Source organism: Aegilops tauschii, chromosome 2 (assembly GCF_002575655.3).
Source record: "Aegilops tauschii subsp. strangulata cultivar AL8/78 chromosome 2, Aet v6.0, whole genome shotgun sequence".
Classification (NCBI taxonomy): Eukaryota; Viridiplantae; Streptophyta; class Magnoliopsida; order Poales; family Poaceae; genus Aegilops; species Aegilops tauschii.
Window position 1 is genome coordinate 49,216,080 of NC_053036.3, and position 9,517 is coordinate 49,225,596.

The window sequence follows — 9,517 nt, forward strand, 5'->3', positions numbered from 1 at the left end:
AAATCCTTCACGCTTTGAATACTCCTACTGCCACACATGTTTATCAGCTGCATGTTTCTATTTGTAAAACTCCATGTTGAAAAGGAGTTCTATTGTAGGTATGCCTTGCTTATTTTGTGGGATTTTAATTTATATAAGGACAACCCAAAAAAGATATAAAGGAGAAGAGAGAAGACAGTATGACACACATCTTCAGGAGGCGGAGCAGGCTCAGCCAATATTAGTGTATCTGGACATCAGTTTGAAAGTTTTGGACGCACTGAAAAACCTGACAAAGGACACACATGAGGTCTATTCGAACATTAATAATTTGAACTTAGTGATGGTATTTCTGGATAGGCATTGCTATTGCACTCAATGCCATACAACCAGAGCCCCCGCCACGCCAACGGGAATTTACTATATGCATCACCGTGACGTCGATTTTTTTTCTCTCCCGTTGCAACGCACGGGCATGTTTTCTAGTCCTAGTCTTCCCCTAATAATAAAGCAAATAGTGCTTCTGGTCGTACGTCATTAAAATTAGTCCCGAAGTTGCCACAAATTACCCGCTATGCCACCCATAAGTTAGAAAAAACGTTTCGTTTGGGCTGCATCCGCCTCGCTTCTGGTTGATATCAGGTGACACCCTTCTGTATTAAGAGCACACATACCTATCTCGCTGGCTGGATACTATGTCTTCTACCGGGGAGACCCAGGTTCGACCCCTCTCCAACCACACCCTTTTTCCTTCTTTTCTTTTTCTTTTTTCTTTTCTTTTCTTTGGCTACACCGCTCATTAATAAGAAGTCATCCCCACACACAATATGACTATACATACGTTGCTGACTGGTTGGAGCGTAACTCTTTCAACTACAAGACCCAGGTTAGAATCTTGTTCCACCCACTTTTTCTCTCCGTTTAACTTTTTTTTTGAGATTCAAACATTTCTAATATATTCATACCTTTCAAATCCTACCTCCAAATCTAACGCGTTGTATATGAAAATTTCTCAAAAAAATGTGTAGATTTCAAAAATGCTATTACCTTGCATGTTAATCATTTCTAAAATGTGTTTAGCATGCATCATAGTTTGATGCTCTCACAAAACCTATTATTTACACCATATAATATATTCGTACCGTTCAAATCCTACCTCCAAATCTTAGGCGTTATATATGAAAATTTCTCAAAAAAGTGTAGATTTCAAAAATGCTATTACCTTGCATGTTAATCATTTCTAAAATTGTGTTTAGTATGCATCATAGTTTGATGCTCTCCCAAAACCTATTATTTACACCATAGGGGATTTTGATTCCTACCAGCTACCATATGCTAAAGATAACAACAGATACATAAATCATCCTCTCTATTTTCATACAGTGCACAATAACCAACCCCTATATGATGATGTACACTAAACAACTGATACGAGCTTTATGTAAATCAGTGGCATAACGTTGATTACCATATTGTTTGAAATTGTGTTCATATTCTTTAAAAAAATATCACTGTTGATATGCAACCCTGAACATTTCGCATGCATGTCCTTACAAAATGTTTGTTTGCAGTGGAGCCGTCTAATATCTTTGCAACCAAATTAAGTCTTGACTTGAATTACAGTTGCAAAAACATATATCAGCAAGACAAAAATAACGCTCTTATGCACATGCTATGATTTAGTACTAAAATGTACTTTGCTATTTTCATCCTAATGCAACATTTGCTTGCTGGGCATGACCGAGGAGGACGATAACAAAGGCGTAAAGAGATGATTACAATTAGGTAGATATTTCTGTTGTCTAATAAATTGGAAACATCTTGAGTATACTTCAAAAATTATCCCACCTTTATGTTTTTGTGCAACACCAGTTATATTATTGTTTGTCGTGTGCATCATGAAAATTTTCAAGGGATATGCTGATGTCGCTTGGTGTGTATGAGGGATTATTTTTTTCTCCCGTTGCAACGCACGGGCATGTTTCCTAGTTAATAATAAAGCAGCTACTGTTTCTGATCGTACCTCGTCATCCTTTATGCACATAATTCCTTATACGTTTTCAAAATTGAACCCGCGGTCCCTGTTTAAGTGACAGGAAAACGCTTCGGTTTTACAAAAAAGGCCCTGCATTGTTTAGTATTCAACCCGCCATCCCATCAACAGAGTTTCTGCCCGTACATGGTACATCCAGCCATCACGCACGCACACTCTGTTGTTAACCCAACACGATAAACACGATGGGAAGGCAATGAGGTTACCAAATCCACACACATTCGAATGATGCTGAAATGACGACAGCATCGACGGCGTGGGCACTGGAGCGTTGGAGACGGGGAAGGGCGCACGACGTTGTCCCGGTTCTTGACTGCAGGCGTGATGGGGACAGGATCCGGCGGCGGCACTCCGGATCTGGTGGTCTGGAACGGTGTTTCTGGGACTTGGCTTCACATTCAGTACTGATGCGGACATTTTTTCTTGAGACAAAGTACTGATGCGGACATGCGGTTGAGGAAAAGAGATTGGAGTGTTGCCATGTTCGTCTGCAGGCAATGGATGTTGGAATTTGCCAGTGGGCTTTTGGCCCAAAGCCCAACTAAAATTCTGAAATTCTCTTGGCCCATTCATGCACACATGTGAGTGGAGTAAGTGAGGCTAAAGTTTAGTCCCACCTCATAAGTTGAGAGAGAGCTGCACCTCTTTATAAGGTGAGCACTACTACCACTTGTATGAGCATGAGAAGAGAAGACCTACACGCGCGCTCCTCCTCCTTCACGCCACACCACGTGAGTCATTAATTAATAATTAACGGACGCGTTAATTACTGAACCGTTTCCGATTCTTTTGGATCGTGACGACTCGGACGTGGGGTTTACTCTACCCTAGCCGCTGCCGCCTCGTATGGTTTCTCACCACCATTCCAGATCATTGCGCCGTCAAGCAAGTCTTCTCCATCCCTCCTTCCGGTGTGCACCGGGAAAAGGGACAGCAGGCCTTCGGAACCCTGCCTCTCGTGATCCTGTACGGGAGAGGGGCGATCAGGTTTTTGGGGAGCGCACTCGCGCGACTGCTGGCAGCGACGACTTCGCGAACAACGTCAACGCCGGCGGTGCTGCTCCCGCTGCACCGTATGTGATTCTATCCTTCCTGTTCGAGATCGTGGTAGAATTCATGCTTCTAGTATGTGCCCTAGATGTGATCTGTTCATCTACTATGCTAGTTCGCATGATTAGTTTAATCTCTACTATTGCTGTCATGATCTATTTCCTATTTATTCGGATTAAATCTCGTAGTAATTTGCTCATATTTCCAACAATCCAAAAACCTGATCGTAGGCAATTTACTCCGAGTGGTTTTGCTGCGCATCTGAAGCCGCCTGCCTTTAAGGGGCGCAATATAAGAGGTGGCGCACGAGAGCAGTCTACTGGTTTCAGACCATGAGCTGCTATGACGCCACCAAGGGGAAGCCTGAGGGCGATCTTAATCCAGCACAGCTGGAAGCTTTTGAGAAGATCGATACTCTCTTTAAAGGCGCTCTTCTGAGTGTTCTTGATGACTCCATTGTGGATTCGTATATGTCGTTTGACAACGGCAAGGACATGCGGGCTGCGCTCGAGGCCAAGTTTGGTGCCTCGGACGCCGGCAGCGAGTTGTACGTCATGGAGCAATTCTATGACTACAAGATGATTGATGAGCGCTCTGTTGTACAGCAGGCTCATGAGATACAGTCGCTCGCAAAAGAAGTTGAGTACTTCAAGTGTGTGTTGCCGGACAAATTTGTTGCCGGAGGCATCATTGCCAAGCTTCCACCTTCGTGGAACAATTTTGTTACTTCCCTGAAACACAAGAGAAAGGAGTTTTCCGTTGCGGATCTCATTGGTACTCTTGATGTTGAAGAGAAGGCGAGAGCAAAGGACACACATGCTCGAGTTGCTGAGGGAGCTTCTAGTGCCCACATGGTACAGAAGAGAACTTCCCGCCCAACAAGTTCAAAAATAACAAGAACAAAACTCAGGGCAAAAGCAAGTTTGATACAAAGAACAAGCCGTCACATTCTACCAACTTCAAGAAGAATTCTCATAAGAAGGGGAAGGGACTTTGCCATGTCTGCGGTGATCCTAATCACTGGGCTCCGAAGTGTCCTAACCGCTTTGAGGAGCGCGAACATGAGAAGAGCGGCAAGTCCGCTAATGTTGTCATCGGTGATACTGATATGAAGGATTCTGGGTACGGTATTCTTCCTACCATCCTTTCAATATTTCAATCTCCTGATTGGTTAATTGACACCGGTGCCAATGTACATGTTTGTGCTGATGCCTCCATGTTTTCTTCTTACCAGGTCACAAGGACTTCTCCCGTGCTGATGGGGAACGGGTCACATGGCATCGTTCGAGGTGTTGGTACGGTCGATCTGAAGTTTACTTCGGGGAAGACCGTGCGTCTGAAGAACATTCATCATGTGCCGTCCATCAATAAAAATCTCGTTAGCGGTTCCCGTTTATGTCGAGATGGTTTTAAGTTGGTTTTGGAATACAATAAAGTTGTAATTTCTAAGTGTGGACAATTTGTTGGAAAAGGCTATGAGTACGGAGGCTTGTTTCGCCTATCCTTGTTAGATATTTGCAATAAAGTTATTAATAATGTTTGCCACAATAATGAGTCTGATATTTGGCATTCACGACTTTTTCATATTAACTTTGGTTGCATGACGCGGCTAGCCAATATGAGTTTAATATCTCTACTGTCAAAGGCTCCAAATGCCAAGTATGTGTGCAAGCTAAGCAACCTCGCAAGTCCCATAAGACTGCTGAGGCAAGAGACTTGGCGCCACTAGAGCTTATACATTCTGATCTTTGTGAGATGAATGACGTGTTGACAAAAGGTGGAAAGAGATACTTCATGACGTTGATTGATGACTCCACTAGATATTGTTATGTGTATCTTCTGAAATCAAAAGATGAGGCTTTAACTTTCTTTAAAAACTATAAAGCTGAGGCAGAGAACCAACTTGATAAAAAAAATTAAACGGCTTAGGTCCGATCGTGGTGGAGAGTATTTTTCTAATGCATTTGATTTGTTTTGTGCGGAACATGGTATAATCCATGAGAGGACGCCTCCCTACTCACCTCAGTCAAATGGGGTAGCCGAAAGAAAGAACCGAACTCTAACTAATATGGTTAACACCATGTTAGACACATCGGGTCTTTCCAAGGAATGGTGGGGGAAGGCGCTAATGACTGCGTGTCATATCCTAAACCGAGTTCCCACAAAGCATAAGACCATGACTCCTTTTGAGGAATGGGAAAGGAAAAGATTGAAACTCTCTTACCCACGTACTTGGGGTTGTTTGGCGAAAGTCAATATACCAATTCCCAAGAAGCGCAAGCTTGGATCGCGAACGACGACTTCTTCCCCGACCTCGGCAACCTCATCCTCGACGACATGGGCGACAACGTCAACGCCGGCGGTGCTGCTCCCGCTGCACCGTATGTGATTCTATCCTTCCTGTTCGAGATCGTGGTAGAATTCATGCTTCTAGTATGTGCCCTAGATGTGATATGTTCATCTACTATTCTAGTTCGCATGATTAGTTTAATCTCTACTATTGCTGCCATGATCTATTTCCTATTTATTCAGATTAAATCTCGTAGTAATTTGCTCATATTTTTAACAATGGAGGCCAAGAAACGTGAGCGGGTCAGCAAGACACAAATCTTCGATTTCACAGCGAATAAGGCAATGAGAATCTGGGAATCTGAAGGGAGTTCTCGATGAAATCGAGGGCAATCCTGTGGAAATAATCTATTTGCAGAAAGGGTGTCAAAGAAGGCATGCAATTGAGAATGAATCTTGCGACCAAAAACAGAGTGAAGACCACCTTCCTCGAAATGAATCTGACCGAAAGCATGGGTGGAGTCGAAGGTGGCCGAAGAATGCAGCGAAGACCTGCAAGCTGAAGAAATCGCCTACATTAGGAGAACCGAGGAAGACCAGCAAGAACAGAGGAGCAAGAACATGCAGGCTGAAGAAGATGTGCAACCTGACGGACAAGACCACCAAGAGGATGTGCAGCAGCCTGCGTCAGAGCCGCAGGAAAAGCCGGAGGTTGAGGACGCGGACGGGAGGGAGAGTCCCCTGATGTCGACGTCCATCGCGCGGCGCGTGCACACGTGGACCTCGTCAGAGAACCTGGCCGACGGCGCCGGCGAGGGGTCGCCCTCCAAGGGGAAGGAGTACAAGTGGACGCTGGCATGCAAGCTATACGAGGAGCGGATCCAGCTCAAGTTTTGCCGCGACCGCGCCATGGCCGGGGCGTACGCCGACGACCTGCAAGCATAGAATGATATGAGGAAATGAGAGAGAGAGACACACACACAGAGGAGGGGAGGGGACGGGACGGGATCCGGTGGCGGCGCTTGCTCCGGGGGACGGGGGGCGCCAGTGACTTTGGAGGCTTCACATCCAGAGCTGAATATCGGTGGAAGCACAGGGATGAGAAAGAGGGATGGAACGAGAGAAGTAAGGGAGCTCAATGCAGATGCATCTCGGTGGAGACGAATGGATAAGCTAGCGGTGGAGACGAATACAGATGCACACGTGACGGCCTGATCCGTGCTACGTGCCAGCCACTCGGCCCCAACATTGTTTTTATAATATTTCTTGCGTTTGGGCAACACTTAATAGTGCAAGAAAATTATTGGGAATGACATCTCTACTCTTATAAAAAACAGAGTTGGTGATGATGGTGTGCCTGTCATCCTGCAATACAGGCCATCTGATTTATATTCGACGGATAGGAAGGAAACTATGGCAATTTTGCAAAAAGATACCCACACCCCTCTCCACATTTGCAAATAAGGCATTCCCTCGTTTATCCTTTTCTCTCACAAGATAAACTACTCATACAAATGCATCTTGATGTTTCGTGCAACACATGGGCATCTTGCTAGTAATCTCCCAAATCAAACCTTCCATTAAAAAACCATATAATCAAAATCATTAGAATTCAAATCGTTTGATAATTTTATAAAATACTTTAAATGAATTATTAAACTCTCAAAGAGTATGCAAGAGCATCTCCAACGCCGACCTTGAAAATGCCTGCAATCGTCCAGACTGCACGGTGACGACGAAGTCTACAAGATGATCAAGGACGAGGAAGAAGTTGCCAGCTCCGCCACGCCCGCGCCTCGCTGCCACGACCATGAAGCCGGCATGTCCAAGGCCGCCAGCGGCAGTGAGGAAGAGTAGAGCATGGGAGTTCGGCGGTGCTCGGCCCCTAGGAAGGCCACAGCCCTTTCGCTCCCGCTGAAGCCAAGCTTGACGGGCTAAAAATCGTCGACCGATTAGCCGCATATAGATTGTGGAGGTGGAGGCTACACTAGTAGAAAAAGGGCCATTTGTCCCGGTTCATAGGGCCCATCTGTCCCGGTTGGGGAACCGGGACTAAAGGGTCATTACTAATGCCTAGGCCTTTAGTCCCGGTTCTTATACTAACCGGGACAGATGGGCCTCCACGTGGCCGGTGCTGCGAGCCCAGGCAGGAGGCCCTTTAGTCCCGGTTGGTGGCACCAACCGGGACCAATAGCCATCCACGCGTCAGCTGTTCAGGGGCTAGGTTTTTGTTTTTTTTTCTGAAAGGGGGTGGATTTGGGGGTGTTGTATGGTTAATTAAGGTGTTTCATATATTGTGTTAGGTAGCTAATTAATTAATAGAGAGAAGTGTCCTCTCTTATCTCCGTGCTTGGTCGATGCTACGTACTATACATAGAGAGGCCCTCGACACGCTAGCTAGTAAGAAAATGAAGGAAACCATTAAGTACAGAAGTTCGTCATGCATACCGAGAGAAGTGATTGACCTCTCCTTCTCCGAGAGATTGGTCGAACAACAAGTTTTCGTATTATCTATCCGACGCTACTGGCTACATACATATAGAATAAGTAAGATCTCTTACAATCCCCTAGCATTTGAACTCAACTTCCACATGGTATTCTCCGGCTTTATTGATGACGTGGTCAAGAAACAATCCCGCCAATTCCTCTTGAATTGCTTTCATGCGATCTTGTGGTAGGAGTTCATTCCGCATCTGCCACGTCTAATTTGAAGAAGAGGGTTAATACATATATATGAAAGAAACTCAACAGAAATGATGGTGTAATAAAATGAAATTGTGAATATTATTGCTTACGCACTTCATATTGGTTTTTAGAGTAGCCCCGCTTATTTTCCAAAGTCGCGTTGTAGATGAACTCGGACACGTAGTATCCACAGTAATCATTCCCTTGTTCCTGCCACAAGCACTTTACGAGAAATAGAGGTCAATCAAACTGATAATGAAGCATTATAAATGGCATTGATGAAAGTAGCTAGAATCAACGGGAGATGCGCGCAAGTAGCTAGCTAGTAGTACTTACTTTCGGGTATGTATATCGCAGCTCCTTCGGTAGTCCCGGAGCTTCTGCGGTGAACTGTTTCCAAACCCTGCAAGACAAAGAAAATAATTATTACTTGATATATCAGGAAATGAACAAAAAGTTGCCGATATGGTGCGATAATGATCGATTGAACTTACTTGTTGAGAATTTTAGTCATGTCCGCATAGGTTTCGGGATCTTTTCGTCTCGAGTCTAAGACGGTTACTAGTCCCCGCTCAAGCTTAATCTCCAGGAGAATATAGTGGAAGCTGCGCACGCATGCATAACTCATCAATTACATTACTATAACCTCGCTCGAGTAATAAGGGAAACCGAATATGCACACGACAGTAACACTTACTTGAAGTTGTAAGGAAAGAGTATTAAATCTTTGTTTTGATTTATTAACAATGATTTGAGCAAGTTGGCCTCGACCTCTTCGGCGTTCTTTGTAACCTGAAATTCATCTATGAGATTTGTGTTAATGAACCCAATATAATACATTTCTGCTTTTCTGCACTCGACGATATTCAATGTGCATAATATAGTGAGGATAATTATAAATACATGCAATGAAAGAGCTGAGCTATATATAGAGACTTAATGACAGAAGTAGTACTTACAGACAGTAGCAAGTGATCGTTAATTTATCGAGGGCCTTTTGATTGAAGAACTGGAAGAACTCCTCAAATGGAACATGCAACAAATCAGTTCCAACGAGGTCGTGCTCCTCTTTAATTCTCAGATACAAAGTATTCGTCCCCCCAGACTCTCTGCAGGTTTTCATGTACCAATTATGGAATCTTCGCATCATCGTTGTTAGAGATTTTTCATCTTTGACGAGAGGCTTCCCGTACTCGTATCTGTGTTCGTCCACCTCCAAGAAATCATAATGTACATCGTCGGGCAGGTAATCTCCAAGATTGCTATAACCGGGCACAATCCCCGGAGCATTAGCGATGATGTCTCTAGACACATTGAGCGGGGGGGGGGGGACGATTGGTTCGCTTGTTCGCCGAGTTGGGCAATTTTTTTCCCAGCTCCTCGTCATTCTTTTAACCTTTGATTACTAACAGTACTTCCCGACCGCTCCGTTTCGATATATGTCTTTAAAGTAATGCGCTC

General features: G+C 44.4%; 1 long non-coding RNA gene across 1 annotated transcript; it reads right to left on the minus strand.

Annotated features, from left to right (window-relative positions):
* Window positions 1-887: 887 nt before the first annotated feature.
* LOC109763875 (uncharacterized) lies at window positions 888-6,588 on the minus strand. The gene is made up of 3 exons (XR_012201737.1): window positions 6,376-6,588; window positions 6,018-6,304; window positions 888-5,930 (listed from the first exon to the last, which is right to left on the minus strand). It is a non-coding gene; the product is annotated as an uncharacterized lncRNA (long non-coding RNA).
* Between the last annotated feature and the right edge of the window lie 2,929 nt (window positions 6,589-9,517).